At 42.0% G+C, this 15,041-nt stretch overlaps 1 pseudogene; it reads left to right on the forward strand.

Moving 5' to 3' along the window:
* The first annotated feature begins 2,868 nt into the window (after positions 1–2,868).
* On the forward strand, positions 2,869–14,609 carry LOC131193604 (zinc finger protein 470-like; annotated as a pseudogene).
* The last annotated feature ends 432 nt before the right edge of the window (positions 14,610–15,041 follow it).

Genomic DNA, 15,041 nt, shown 5'->3' on the forward strand with positions numbered 1-15,041 from the left:
GAAAAAGTAAGGTTCTACATTTAGGCAAAACAAAATGCACCAGTACCGTATATGTGGTACCTTGCTCAATAGTAGTACCTGTGAGAGGGATCTTGGAGTCCTAGTGGATAACCATTTAGATATGAGCCAGCAGTGCAGCAGCTGTTAAAAAGCCAACACAGTTCTGGGCTGCATAAACAGAAGGATAGAATCAAGATCACGTGAAGTGTTAATACCACTCTATAATGACTTGGTAAGGCCACACTTGGAATATTGCATTCAGTTTTGGTCACCACAATGTAAAAAAGATGTTGAGACTCTAGAAAAGAGTGCAGAGAAGAGCAACAAAGATGATTAGGGGATTGGAGGCTAAAACATATGAAGAACAGTTGCAGGAACTGGATATGTCTAGTTTAATGAAAAGAAGGAGTAGGGATGACATGATAGTTGTGTTCCAATATCTCAGGGGCTGCCACAAAGAGGGAGTCAAACTATTCTCCAAAGCACCTGGGGGTAAGACAAGAAACAATGGGTGGAAAATAATCATGGAGAGAAGCAACCTAGAACTAAGAAGTAGTTTCCTGACACTTAGAACAATTAATCAGAACAATTAATTAACTTGCCTCCAGAAGTTGTGAATGCTCCAACACTGGAAGTTTTAAAGAAGATGTTGGATAACCATCTGACTGAGATGGTGTAGGGTTTCCTGCCTGGGCAGGGGGTTGGACTAGAAGGCCTCCAAGGTCCCTTCCAACTCTGTTATGTTAAGGTAGGACTTTTTTACTGGCCAGTGGAATCAGTAGATATGTTGATTTTCAATAATTGCTTACATAAATATTTCCAGGCAAGTTGATTCCCCACCATATATAGCAATATTCCAATTATATTCCAATATAATATATTCCAATTATTATGTTACTTTTTGGTTATGATACAGTTACTTCCTCCTGGCATCCGCAGAAGCATCTGGGAGCGGAGGCTGCCCCCACCACTACCGGTTGCCCAATCACTGAACTTATCAGATTTGCAGATGACACTAAGCTGGCAGGAATGGCCAACACCCAAGAAGACAAGCTTAGGATCCAAACAGATCTTGACAGACTTGAAACAATGGGCCCTATCCAACAACATGAAATTTAATGTGGAGGAAAACAAGATTTTATACTTAGGCAGAAAAAATGAAAGGACCTTGGACTTCTAATGGATGATCACTTAAATATGAACCAGCAGTATGCGGCAGTAGCCAAAAAAGCTAATACAATTTTTGCTTATGTAGACACGTGAATGTTTAGTACTGTTTTATATAAAGCCTTAGTAAGACCATACCTGGAATACTCCATATAGTTTTCATCACCACATTACAAAAAAGATGAAACTTTGGGAAAAAGTGCAAAGAAGAGCAACTAAGATGATTAAAGGTCTAGAGACATCAAGAATGGTTGCAGGATTTGGATTTGGTTAGTCTAGAGAAAAGAAGGATTATAGATGACATGATAGTGGTATTCCAGTATTTCAAAGGTTGCCACAAAGAGGAGGGAGTGAACTTATTTTCCAAAGCCTCAAGAGTTCCCTCAATGTGGGCGTAGTTCCATTGAGGACTGCACGTTGAGTACAATTTGTTAGTGAGTTATGAATCCATCTGTGTGATTGGATGTCTCTGTGCCACATTTTATAAAATAAAAACTTACCATCTACTTTGTCAGATGCTTTTTATTGAAATCTAAGTATTTATTTAATCATATTTTATAGCCCCTATCTCCCAAGGGACTCAGGGCGGTTTTTACAGCCTAGTAAAACATACATATAAGTACAAGTTAAAACCCCAATTTAAAAACTTATTAAATACGTCAATATTAAAACCACAATAAAATAATAAAACCCGTTAAAACCAAATTTAAAATTTAGTCCAGTCCTGTAGATAAATAGATGTGTGAAGCTCGTGGCGAAAGGTTCAAGGTCAGGAAGTTGGCAAGTCCTGGGGGAAGTTCGTTCCAGACGGTGGGAGCCCCCATAGAAAAGGCCCTTCCCCTGGGCGTCGCCAGCCGGCACTGCCTGGCTGACGGCACCCTGAGGGGTCCCTCCCTGTGAGAGCGCACGGGTCGGTGGGAGGCAATCGGCGGCAGTAGACGGTCCCGTAAGTAACCCGGCCCAATGCCATGGAGCGCTTTGAAGATAGTTACCAAAACCTTGAAGCGCACCTGAAAGGCCACAGGTAGCTAGTGCAGTCTGTGCAGGAGAGGTGTCACATGGGAGCCACGAGGGGCTCCCTGTTGTGTCTTGCCCGCCCTCAGAGCAGCCGGGGCCTTCTTACCTGCTCCCGAACACTGAGGAATGTATGCCTCCCGGCCCACGTCCTGGCTCCATGCCCACACAAACTGCAGAAGAAGGAGCATCTCCTGCCCCAGCCCTGACTCCATGCCCAGGCAAACGGAGCAGCTAGACCTCCCCTCCTCCACAGCATGTGAGCCTGAGGAGGGTTTATTCCCAACAGCTGCTGATTGGTGTGACCCTCGCATCAGAAGGCTGGATAGGCGGAGGCAACAGAAGGAAGGGAGGGGCAGGCCTTAATGAGTGCTGAGTCATGGAGCCACACCCCATTGCCTATATAAAGGATCTGCTTTCTGGCAGTCTCTGAGTCAGGCAAAAGTCGAACTTATCTTGCTGAAGTCACTTACTGGTCTCCTGCCTGCTCTGAGGCTAGGACTTTGGCAGGCTGCAGAGGCAAGCCTGATTCGGATTTCCTGACCCGGCCGTCAGCGGAGGAGTGGGACACGACACTTCTATCACCACGCAGCATTCTGGACCAACTGGAGCCTCCTGCTCTTCAAGGGAGCCCATGAAGAGAGCATTGCAGTAATCAGGCGAGATGTCACGAGAGCATGAGTGACCATGCACATCGGTCTAGAAAAGGCGCAACTGGCAGGCAAACCTGGTGCTCTCAGCGGCCGTCAAGTGGTCTTCAAAGACAGGTCCATCCAGAAGAGAAATTGCACCCTCTGCGTCTACTTCAACAGTCAGCTCTGCAGCTGACTGCAGAGTGCCGGCATCACAGCCACTCTGTCTTGGAGGATTGAGCTTGAGCCTGTTTTCCCCATCAGACCCATGGCTTCCAGACACCGACAGCATTCGATAAGTTGGGGTGGCCGTGGAAAAGTACAGCTGAGTGTCATTGCGTACAGTTGATACTTCACACGAAACCTGATGATTCTCATAGATGTTGAACAGGAGAGATCATGCCCCAAAGTGAGGTGCCTCTGGGTCAACCTCTGCTAATCAACACCGTCTCAATCAGAATAGAGGAGAACCAGATAGCGGTGCCTTCAATCCCTCCAACGGTGCAGCAGGATACCATGGTCTAGTATCAAAGCGCTATCTAATAGGACCAAGGCAGAGGAATAATATTGGCCTCAGAGATCATCAACCAGCTGCTCAGTGCAGAACCTTGGACTAGACAGGTCTAGATAGACAGTTTCATCCAGGTACATTGACATTAAACAATAATAATAATCCAGAGTTGAAGGGACCTTGCCTTCTGGTCAACTGCTCAGGCAGGAAATACACCATCTCAGACAGATGGTTATCCAACATTTTCTTAAAATTTCCAGTGTTGGAGCATTCAGAACTTCTAAGCAAGTCGTTCCACTTATTAATTGTTCTAACTGTCAGGAAATTTCTCCTTATTTCTAAGTTGCTTCTTTCTTTGATCAGTTTCCACCCATTGCTTCTTTCTACCCTCAGGTGGTTTGGAGAACAGCCGACTCCTCTTCTTTGTGGCAACCCTGAGATATTGGAACACTGCTATCATGTCTCCCTAGTCCTTCTTTAAACTAGACATCCCCAGTTCCTGCAACCGTTCTTCATATGTTTTTGCCTCAGTCCCTAATCATCTTTGTTGCTCTTCTCTGCACTCTTTCTAGAGTCTCAGCATCTTTTTATCGCGGTGACCAAAACTGAATGCAGTATTCCACGTGAGGCCTTACCAAGGCGTTATAAAATGGCACTAACACTTCACATGATCTTGATTCTATCCTCTGTTTATGCAGCCCAGAACTGTGTTGGGTTTTTTTGCAGCTGCTGCACTGCTAGCTCATATCTAAGTGGTTGTCCACTAGGACTCCATGATCCCTCTCACAGGTACTACTATTGAGCAAGGTACCACATATCTACCTGTGCATTTTGGTTTTGCCTAAATGTAGAACCTTTTTCACTGTTGAATTTCATTTTGTTAGATACAATGTTCAAGTCTGTCAAGATCCTTCTGTAACTTGAGCCTATCTTCTGGAGTGTTGCTATTCCTGGTGTCATCTGCAAATTTGATGAGTTCCCTTCTATCCCTCGTCCAAGTCATTGATGAAGATGTTGAAGAGTAGTGGGCCTAAAACAGAGTCTTGGGATACTTCACTGCATACTTCCCTCCATGTGGATGTAGTTCCATTGAGGACTACACGTTGAGTGCGGTTGGTCAGCCAGTTACAAATCCATCTGGTGGTGGTGCTGTCTAACCCACATTTTTCTACTTTATCTAGTAGTAGGTTATGGTCTACTTTATCAAATGCTTTACTGAAGTCCAAGTAAATTATATCGACAGCATTCCTCTGGTCTACTAATTTTGTCACTTTGCCAAAGAATGCAATAAGATTAGTCTGGCATGATCTGTTTTTGACAAACTCATGTTGGCTTTTGGTTATTACTTTGTTTGCTTCTAGGTATTCGGTGATTTGTTGCTTGATTATCTTTTCCAGGATCTTTCCAGGGATTATTTCTTACTTCCTTGCCATTTTCTCTTTTTAGTGGACCATTTCCTTGACATTTTTCTTGTTATATGTATGTTGAAAAAAACTTGTTTTTGTTATCTTTAATTTTTGTTCCAAGTCTTTGTTCATACTCAGCCTTTGGTTTCCTGACTTCATCTTTGCAGATTCGGGCTATCTGTTGATAATTCTGTAGTTGTCCTCTTTCCATTTTTGTACTTATCCTTTTTGTCTTTCAGTTTATCAGGAGATCTTTGCAACCATGCTGGCTGCTTCTTAGATTTCTTGTTTTCCTTTTTAGTGATAGTGTTGGACTGGGCTTATATGATCATATTTTCCAGTGTTTCCCAGCTCTTGCATTGTGTTTCTCTTTTAGGATTTTATTCATGAAATATTGTTTTATTTCAAAATCAGCTCTTCTAAAATTAAAGACACTTGGATTATAGTCTATTGCTTGTGTTTGCATTATATTGAATTCCAGTAAGACGTGGTCACTTGTCCAAGGTTCCGACAATTTCACCTATCGCTTCTCTATTAGTAAGAACTAGGTCGAGTATAGTTTTTCCTCTAGTTCCCTCTTTTACCTTTTGGATTTATTTATTTATTTATTTATTTTTCATATTTATATACCGCCCTATCTCCCTAGGGACTCAGGGCGGTTCACAGGCAAGTAAAAACATATAAATACAGACTAAAATAACAATTAAAAAACTTATTCTAATGTAAATTATTAAAAACAATATAAATAATAAACCCATTAAAACCAACAAATTTAAAATCTAATCCAGTCCTGCGCAGATGAATAATATGTTTTAAGCTCCAAGGTTGGAGGTCTGGAAGTTGTCAAGTCCTGGGCAGTTCGTTCCAGAGGGGGCCCCTGAAGAAGGCCCTTCCTCTGGGTGTCGCCAGACGACACTGTCTCGCTGACGGCACCCTGAGGAGTCCCTCTGTGTGAGAGCGCACGGATGACATAGTTGTCAGCCAAGTTGGTTAGAAATCTGTTTGATCTCCTACTTGCTGTAGAGTTTGTCTCCCAGTTGATATCAGGGTGGTTAAAGTCTCCCATTACATCCTGAGGTTGGCCCTTTTGATATAGTTTGTAATCCACACATGTATTGAAAATGACAGATGAATAAAATTTACAAGTTTTTTTACTTCCATGTCTTGGCAGTAAGAATGATATTTCTTGTCCCGTCCATCGTTCAATTCTGCATAATCCAACACTTCCTGAAAAAATAGCTCTTTGGTTGCACAGGTAGTCCTCATTTACCACTTCATCCCCGAGCCTTCAAAATTCCTATGGCACAAAAGAAGGAGACGTGCACCTGGTCCATAAAATTTGTGGTAATCCTAGCACTTGTTCAATGACCGTCACTGTGGTTTTAAAGGTTTAGGAAAAGGAGTTGCACCAATTCGGGTTCTGCCAATAGTTGCACATTTATGATGGCTGCGTCATCCCACACTGATAATCCCCATTTGTGACCTTCCCAGCTAGCTTCTGAAAAGCAAAATCAATGGATATACTGGCAGGAAATTGCAAGTTACGGTCATACAAAATTGCCTTTAACAACCCACAGTAAGTTGCTTAACAACTACAAAGGAACAGAGATAAGTTCTGTTTGAGCTGCTTTGTGACGCAAATATCCGTTTCAATTGTGGTAGGTTAAGTGAGGACGACTTGAGTGGGGATGTCACCAGAGGGTTTGAAGACAGGATTTTCTGTTCTTATTTGCAGCTGAGGACTTCCATGAACAAAAGTGGTGCTTCAAAGCTTAGAGAGGCTTTCAGCATCATTTCATCAGTTAAAGCCCCCACATCTCTAAATTTAGCTCAGAAGGTTTGACTGTAAACATTTTGGGACATTTTGTCAGGCTTGAAAGACGTAGATTTTCTCCATGTATACATGTGTAGGTGGGTGCATCTGTATTTCTCTCTATGCATAATCTGCAATTATATAACCTATTCTCAGCACTTCAAGATATATTTGATGATAACACTTTGCATTGTTAAGAATTTATGATTGACCCAACTAAACAACTCAATTTGATTGAATATTGATTGAATATTTGAACATGGATCTCAGTAGTACTCCATGTGTGATATGAATCATCAATAATGTAAGTGATTATTCTAATATTGGGGCATGTTTGTTTTTTCATTGTAATATATACTTTTTTCTTTTTTCACATCATCTCTAACCATTTTATAAAGAATTAAAGTTCTATTTTTCTTTGAATCTTACAGACAAAGAGGATGGCAATAAGAACACTCGGGACAACTGTAAATAACAAACACTGTTGAAAAGGGAAGAAAATCAAGCCAGAAATCAAATATTTTCCATTTCCTTCAGAAAACTACACAATTCTCCTCTTCCAACAGTTGTTAGACAAAAGAGAGAAAATCAAGAAAGAATAAACAGATTATGCAGAACTGAAGGATACATTACATGAAAAGTGAAGGGAGATTATTTATCCTTCAGCAAAAGAGGGAAATATCTGGAGGTCACTGGGGAGGAAAAGGTCAATAGTAAGGTCACGTAGAGCAGACAGTAATTCAAGCCTCTCCCTGTGAGGAAGAAAACGGCTTGAATTAAAGCACCACTAAACAAGGCATTGTCCATATTTTATCTCCTCAAGAATATCATGTGTGGAAAAGCTCCATAGATCTGTTTATTGTGGGAAAAGCACAGATTGCAAGTTGCAGCTGATGATGCACAAGAGGAGCCAGAGAGGAGAAAAACCATACAAATTACCTGATTGTGGCAAAAGCTTTGGTCACAACAGCTCCCTTGTGATTCATGGAAGCACCCAGACACAAGAGGGAAGCCACAAAAGTGCTCCCAATGTAGTAAATATTTTAGTGAGCATGGCAACATGGTGCTACATCAGATAACTCGCAGGAAAACTGACTGTGCAGATTGTTTGAAAGTTTCATTAGAAATTCCAGGTCATGAGACACTAAAGGCGACACAGGAATAAAACCATTTGAACATCCTTTCTGTGGAAAAGTTTCAGTGAGAATTCCATCCTGGTGAAGCACCAGAGAACTCACAAGGAGAAAACCTTTGAATGTCCTGATTATGGGAAAGTCACAATTCCAGCCTGGTGATACACCAGAAGACTCACATAGGACAGAAATGTTTTGAATGTCCTGATTGTGGAAAAGTTTCAGTCAGAATTCCACCTGGTGAGACATCAGAGGAGTCACACAGGAGAAACCCTTTGAATGTCCTGATTGTGGGAAAAGTTTCAGTCAGAATTCCCACCTGCCAATACATCAGAGGAGTCACACAGGAGAAACCCTTTGAATGTCCTGATTGTGGGAAAGCTTTCATTACAAAGTCGCACCTCCTGAGACACAAGACCATGCACACAGGAGAGAAACCCTTTGAATGGCCTATCTGTGGGAAAGGTTTTAATCAGAATTCCCACCTGGTGGCACACCAGAGGACTCACAAAGGAGAGAAACCCTTTGAATGTCCTGATTGTGGGAAAAGTTTTAGAGATAATTCCAGCCTGGTGAGACATCAGAGGAGTCACACAGGAGAGAAACCCTTCGAATGTCCTATCTGTGAGAAAGGTTTTAATGATAATTCCAACTTGGTGAGACACCAGAGGACTCACACAGGAGGGAAACCCTTTGAATGTCCTGATTGTGGGAAAGATTTTAGAGATAATTTCCACCTGGTGATACACCAAAGGACTCACACAGGAGAGAAGCCCTTTGAATGTCCTGATTGTGGGAAAAATTTTAGAGATAATTCCCACCTGGTGATACACCAAAGGACTCACACAGGAGAGAAACCCTTTGAATGTCCTGATTGTGGGAAAGGTTTTAGTGATAATTCCAGCCTGGTGAGACACCAGAGGACTCACACAGGAGAGAAACCCTTTGAATGTCCTGATTGTGGGAAAGGTTTTAGGATAATTCCAGCCTGGTGAGACACCAGAGGACTCACACAGGAGAGAAGCCCTTTGAATGTCCTATCTGTGGGAAAGGTTTTGGTTAAAATTCCTTCCTGGTGAGACACCAGAGGACTCACACAGGAGAGAAACCCTTTGAATGTCCTGATTGTGGGAAAGGTTTTAGTGATAATTCCAGCCTGGTGAGACACCAGTGGACTCACACAGGAGAGAAGCCCTTTGAATGTCCTATCTGTGGGAAAGGTTTTAGTGATAATTCCAGCCTGGTGATGCACCAGAGGATTCACACAGGAGAAAAACCCTTTGAATGTCCTGATTGTGGGAAATGTTACCGTCAGATTTCCCACCTGGTGACACACCAGAGGACTCACACAGGAGAGAAGCCCTTTAAATGTCCTATCTGTGGGAAAGGTTTTAGTCAGAATTCCCATCTGGTGCTACACCAGAGGACTCACACAGGTGAGAAACCCTTTGAATGTCCTGATTGTGGGAAAGGTTTTAGAGATAATTCCCAGCTGGTGATACACCAAAGGACTCACACAGGAGAGAAGCCCTTTGAATGTCCTGATTGTGGGAAAGGTTTTAGTGATAATTCCAGCCTGGTGAGACACCAGAGGACTCACACAGGAGAGAAACCCTTTGAATGTCTTATCTGTGGAAAGGTTTTAGTGATAATTCCAGCCTGGTGAGACACCAGAGGACTCACAGGAGAAACCCTTTGAATGTCCTGATTGTGGGAAAAGTTTCAGTCAGAATTCCACCTGGTGACACCAGAGGACTCACAGGAGAAACCCTTTGAATGTCCTATCTGTGGAAAAGTTTCAGTCAGAATTCCACCTGGTGATACACCAGAGATTTTACACTGTGGAGAAATGTTTGAAATGTCCAGTCTGTGGACATTCATAAATCATCCCTTATTGCACACAAGGTAATCCATATGAGGAATAGTAGATGAGTTTACAGAATGCTTGAATTTCATTTGTGATCTCATTGAAAGTATAGATGAAAAGTGATTGTTTGAATTTTGGCCTGATTCATTTTACTAACGTTTCTCAGGATTAAATGTGGTGGAGAGAAAAGGAAAATGGAAATGGCTAATTTTCAGTGGGCCTGGATTCATCCCTGTTGTGAACTGTGGTAATGGCGCAAGGCACCACATCCTCCGCAAGCATAAAGATACACAGATATGACTCACATTCTTCTCTGCCTTCTCAGAAGGAAGCAAGTGAAAATGCAGTCTAGTGGAAATGCACTTAGGAGTTTAGCCAAAGGAAAAGGATAGCTGATGTAGCTTTTTTTCAAAAAAAAATCCTCCAGAAGTTAAATGTGTTTTAATCAGCTGAGAAACAGTTTGGACACAGCTTGCATGGGCTGCGCGACAAGCTACGCAGTGTTTGCCGCAAACGGCTGCAGAAGAAGTCAGGCAGTGGTGCAACAGGTGTCAGGGTTTGGGTGGCCTCCCTGCAATGGTCCTAAGATAAGCGGGTAAGACATGACCTTTAACTAAGACCTGGTGCTTATGGGCCCAAAAGAAAATATAACTGGGTCTTATTTTCGGGGAAACACGGGATATGTACATATATATAATCTGTCCCCAGTATATTTGATGATTACTCTTTGCAATTCTATGAACTCATGATTGACCCAAGTCAATAAATCTCATAATAACAGAGTTGGAAGAGACCTTGGAGGTCTTCTAGTCCAACCCCCTGCCCAGGCAGGGAACCCTATACCATTTCAGACAAATTGTTATTCAACATCTTAAAAATTTCCAGTGTTGGAACATTCACAACTTCTGCAGGCAAGTTGTTCCACTTATTAATTGTTCTAACCGTCAGGAAATTTCTCCTTAGTTCTAAATTGCTTTTCTCCTTGAGTAGTTTCCACCCATTCTGCTGTTTCTACCCTCAGGTGCTTTGGAGAACAGCCCGACTCCCTCTTCTTTGTGGCAACCCCTGAGATGTTGGAATACTGCTATCATGTTTCCCCTAGTCTTTCTTTTCATTAAACTAGACATCCCCAGTTCCTGCAACCGTTCTTCATATATTTTAGCCTCCAGTCCCCTAATCATCTTTGTTGCTCTTCTCTGCACTCTTTCTAGAGTCTCAACATCTTTTATACATTGTGGCGACCAAAACTGAATGCCATTTTTCATATGTGGCCTTACCAAGGCATTATAAAGTGGTATTAACACCTCACATGATCTTGATTCTATCCCTCTGTTTATGCAGCCCAGAACTGTGTTGGCTTTTTTGGTAGCTGCTGCACACTGCTGGGTCATCCCTCTCACAGTTACTACTATTGAGCAAGGTACCACATATAAAGTACCTGTGCATTTTGGTTTTTTGGCCTAAATGTAGAACCTTACTTTTTTCACTGTTGAATTTCATTTTGTTAGATAACGCCCAATGTTCAAGGGCCGCGGTGTGGCTCAGGCTGTAAGCCTGTTGCAGCTGCCTGCAATTACTGTTCAGTCACCAGGCCCAAGGTTGACTCAGCCTTCCATCCTTTATAAGGTAGGTATGAGGACCCAGATTGTTAAAATAAATTGACTTGTATATAAATATACAAATGAATGAAACTATTGCCTTACACTATAAGCCCTGAGTCTTTGGAGAACATATAAATTTTTAAATAAATAAATAAATAAATAAGTTTGTCAAGATCCTTCTGTCTTGAGCCTATCTTCTGGGTGTTGGCTCCAGCTTGGTGTCATCTGCAAATTTGATGAGTTTTTCTCCCTCGTCAAGTCATTGATGAAGATGTTGAAGAGTACTGGGCCTAAAACAGAGCCTTGTACTGCATACTTCCTCCATGTGGATGTAGTTCCGTTACTACGTTATCAGTTGGTCAAGTTACGAATCCATCTGGTGGTGCTGTCACAACCCATTTTTCTACTTTATCTAGTAGTAGGTTATGGTCTACTTTATCAAATGCTTTACTGAAGTCCAAGTAAATTATATCGACAGCATTCCTCTGGTCTACTAATTTTGTCATTTTGTCAAAGAATGCAATAAGATTAGTCTGGCATGATCTGTTTTTGACAAACCTATGTTGGCTTTTGGTTATTACTTTGTTTGCTTTAGGTGTTCAGTGATTCGTTGCTTGATTATCTTTTCCAGATAATCTGCGATCTGGTTCTGAGATTTCGTCTGCCAGTTCCTTCAGAACCTTGGGGTGTAATTCATCTGGTCCTGGTGATTTGAATTCATCTAGGGCAGACAGGTGTTCACTTACCATTTTTTTCCCTATTTTAATTTATGTTCCTAATCTGTTTTTTGTGGTGCTGTTTTTGATAGGTTGGATTGTTTTTTTCTTTTGTGTAAAGACAGATGCAAAAAATGAGTTAAACATCTGCTTTCTCCTGTTGCTTGTCACCTTCTTGCCACCTTCTTTCTCCCAGCAATGAGCCAATTGTTTCCTTGACATTTTTCTTGTTTTTAACATGTTGGAAGAAGCTTTTTTTGTTGTTTTTTACTTTTTTGTCACTAGCCTTTGTTCATTGTGAGCCTTAGCTTTCCTCACTTCATCTTTACAGGCTGCTATTAGCTGATATTCTGCCTTAGTTGTTGCCCCTCTTTCCACTTTTTATTTGTCCTTTTGTCTTTCAATTTGTCAGATAGTTCTCTATGCATCAATGCTGCTTTCTTTGAGATCTATTATTTTCTTCTTCTTTGGTATGTTTGACTGGCTTTTATAATCTCACTTTTCAAAATTTCCCAAGCTTCTTGAATTGCCCAGGATTCTCACCCATGGAATCCTTCTCAAGCTCTCTCTAAGTTTATTGAAATTAGCTCTCTTAAAGTCCAAGCCTCTAATTTGACTTTGCTCTACTACTTGTGTTTGCATAATGTTGAATTCCAATATTGTGTGATCACTTGCCCCCAAGTTTCCTGTTGCTTCAACACCTTCTATCATTTCATCTCTGTGAGTGAGAATTAAGTCCAATATGGCTGATCCCCTTGTTCCCTTCTTTACTTTTTGGGAAACAAAGTTGTCTGCTAGGTTTGTTAGGAAGCAAATAAATGTCATAACTGAATGGGCATTTGACATGTATATTGAAAAAGTAAATAATTAAGAGTTTAAGGTAGCCTTTTGGCACCTTTGCCTTTTATTGTAATGTATGCCTCTGGATCTGAATGCCAAAGAGAGCACTGTGGAGCACTGAATCACAAGCAGCATTAAAAGGCAAAGGAAACCAAGGCAGCAATCAAAATCTTGTTAGTTCCTCCGGAAATCCCCAAAATTTTTCTTCCTTCCCAGCAGCTTACAGACAAGGAGGACAAAACCAGGAAAAGAGTTTTCAGCTGGACAAAAAAAATATTGTATCTGGAAGAAACGTATCAAAATATCAAGGGGCATAATTTCCTAGTTCAGAAAAAGAGGGAAATAGCTAGAAGTTAGCGGGAAGGAAATGATCACTTGGGGAGACAGATAAGGCAGACCGTAATGGAGGCCTTGCCCTGTGAGGAAGGACGCCGTAACTTGAATCAATGCTCCATCCAAGAAGGGATTGAGAGTATTTTTGATGTCCTTGAGAATCCAAAAATGTCAGTGGTGGAAAAGAACCACAGATATGCCTATTGTGGGAAAAGCAAAGATTATAAAACACACCTGATTATCCCGAAGAGGAGCCACACTGGGAGTCGTTGGCGTAGCAATTCTTCGGACTTCTTTCTGGAGGAAGGGAGAATTATCAAAAATGTTTGTACTACCTGTCTTGTAGGAGTAGCTGCACACCCACTTCACAGACACGGAGGTTATCCCCTTCACCTACCTCCATATAAAGCAGGAGCTGAAACTTTTTTGAATTACGGTCCCACAGACTGTTCTGGACCAGCTGGGTGGGCATGGCTTGTCATGTGACTGGGTCGTGGTAATTCAGTCCATTAAACAATACACAGCCTCCTTTTTGTTTTATGGATGAAGTTTTTGCTCTAAGGTGTTTGTTTTTAGGTGGGAGAGGTTGGCAATGCCTGGGGAAGGAAAGATATGTTTTCCACTGGTCTCATGACTATATTTAAAGGGCCAGCTAATGTCAATGGTGTTGGGAGATTCATTGGTGAGGTGATAGTGACTGGATGTGCGATGTTCACTGGTGCAGTAACTGGAGTTGTGGTGCAGTGATGGGTTTCAAATTTTTTACGACCGGTTCTCTGGGCGTGGTTTGCTGGGCATGGAAGTGGAAGGATACTGTAAAATCTCCATTCCCACCCCACTCCAGGGAAATGATACTGTAAAATCTCCATTCCCACCCCAGTCCAGGAGAAGGTTACTGCAAAATCCCCATTTCCTCTCCGTCAGCTGGGACTTGGGAGGCAGAGAATATATGAGGGCGGGGCCAGTCAGAATTTTTACTACTGGTTCTCCGAACTACTCAAAATTTCCGCTACCAATTCTCCAGAACTGGTCAGTACCTGCTGAAACCCACCTCTGCTGTGGTGAGTGTTAACAGAGAAGTTACGGACCAAGCAAGGGTTGGTTATGGTAACAGGGTGGCCTAAGCTCATTGGGCTGGAGATGTTAACCATGCTCAAAACATTGGCTGGGCTTCTCATATTCATTGCAGCAGCCACAAAGCAAGGAGGTGCTCCTTCGGTACTTGTGTCCTCCCCAATTGTCAACAGCTATGCTGCTTTCTCCAGGAAAGCAGCCGTGTCCCGAGCGCGTCCTTTCACAGCCCTTTCATGGGCCAATTATGCCCGAGAGGTTTCACACTGGAGAAAAGCCGTATCAGTGTTCCCGATGTGGCAAAAGCTTTAGTCAGAACAGCTTCCCAGTTGTTCATGGAAAGATTCATACCAGAGAAAAACAGTACCAGTTGTCTCAATGTGGCAAAAGCTATAGCAAGCAGGCCAAGCTGATAATACCCCAGAGGACTCATACAGAGAAACCATACATATGTCCAGATTGTGGGAAATGTTTCAGTCAGAATTCCAATTTGGTGATATACTAGACAACACACACAAGAGAGAATCCATTTTAGGACTTCTGGTTTGGCACCATAGGTGATGGCGGTGATCTTTACGATCGCCAACCTCTGGCTTATGTGGAATCGCTAGGACAGCTTAAATCTGCCGTCCAGTGGTTCGAAAAAACCCCTTTTCGGGAGAAGAGAATGAGCTGCATTAGAACTTCCTAAAACTCCTGAGAAATTTGAAGAGTTAAGTTCCTCAGCAAAAAGTGCTCCAGATCTGAGGATTTTCTGCTTTAATTCAATCCTCGACCAAACTCGAGATCTATTTTGGACAATAAAGGATTATAGGACAGAATGAAAGTGGAGAACTTTGCAATTCCTATTTATTTTGTATCAAGCTTGAAAATAGCAAGAAAATGGTGGCGATTGTTAACAAGCTATGGAAGCAAAGTGACAGAACTTTTCTGTAAA

The sequence above is a fragment of the Ahaetulla prasina genome, chromosome 2 (assembly GCF_028640845.1).
Source record: "Ahaetulla prasina isolate Xishuangbanna chromosome 2, ASM2864084v1, whole genome shotgun sequence".
NCBI classification, from domain to species: domain Eukaryota; kingdom Metazoa; phylum Chordata; class Lepidosauria; order Squamata; family Colubridae; genus Ahaetulla; species Ahaetulla prasina.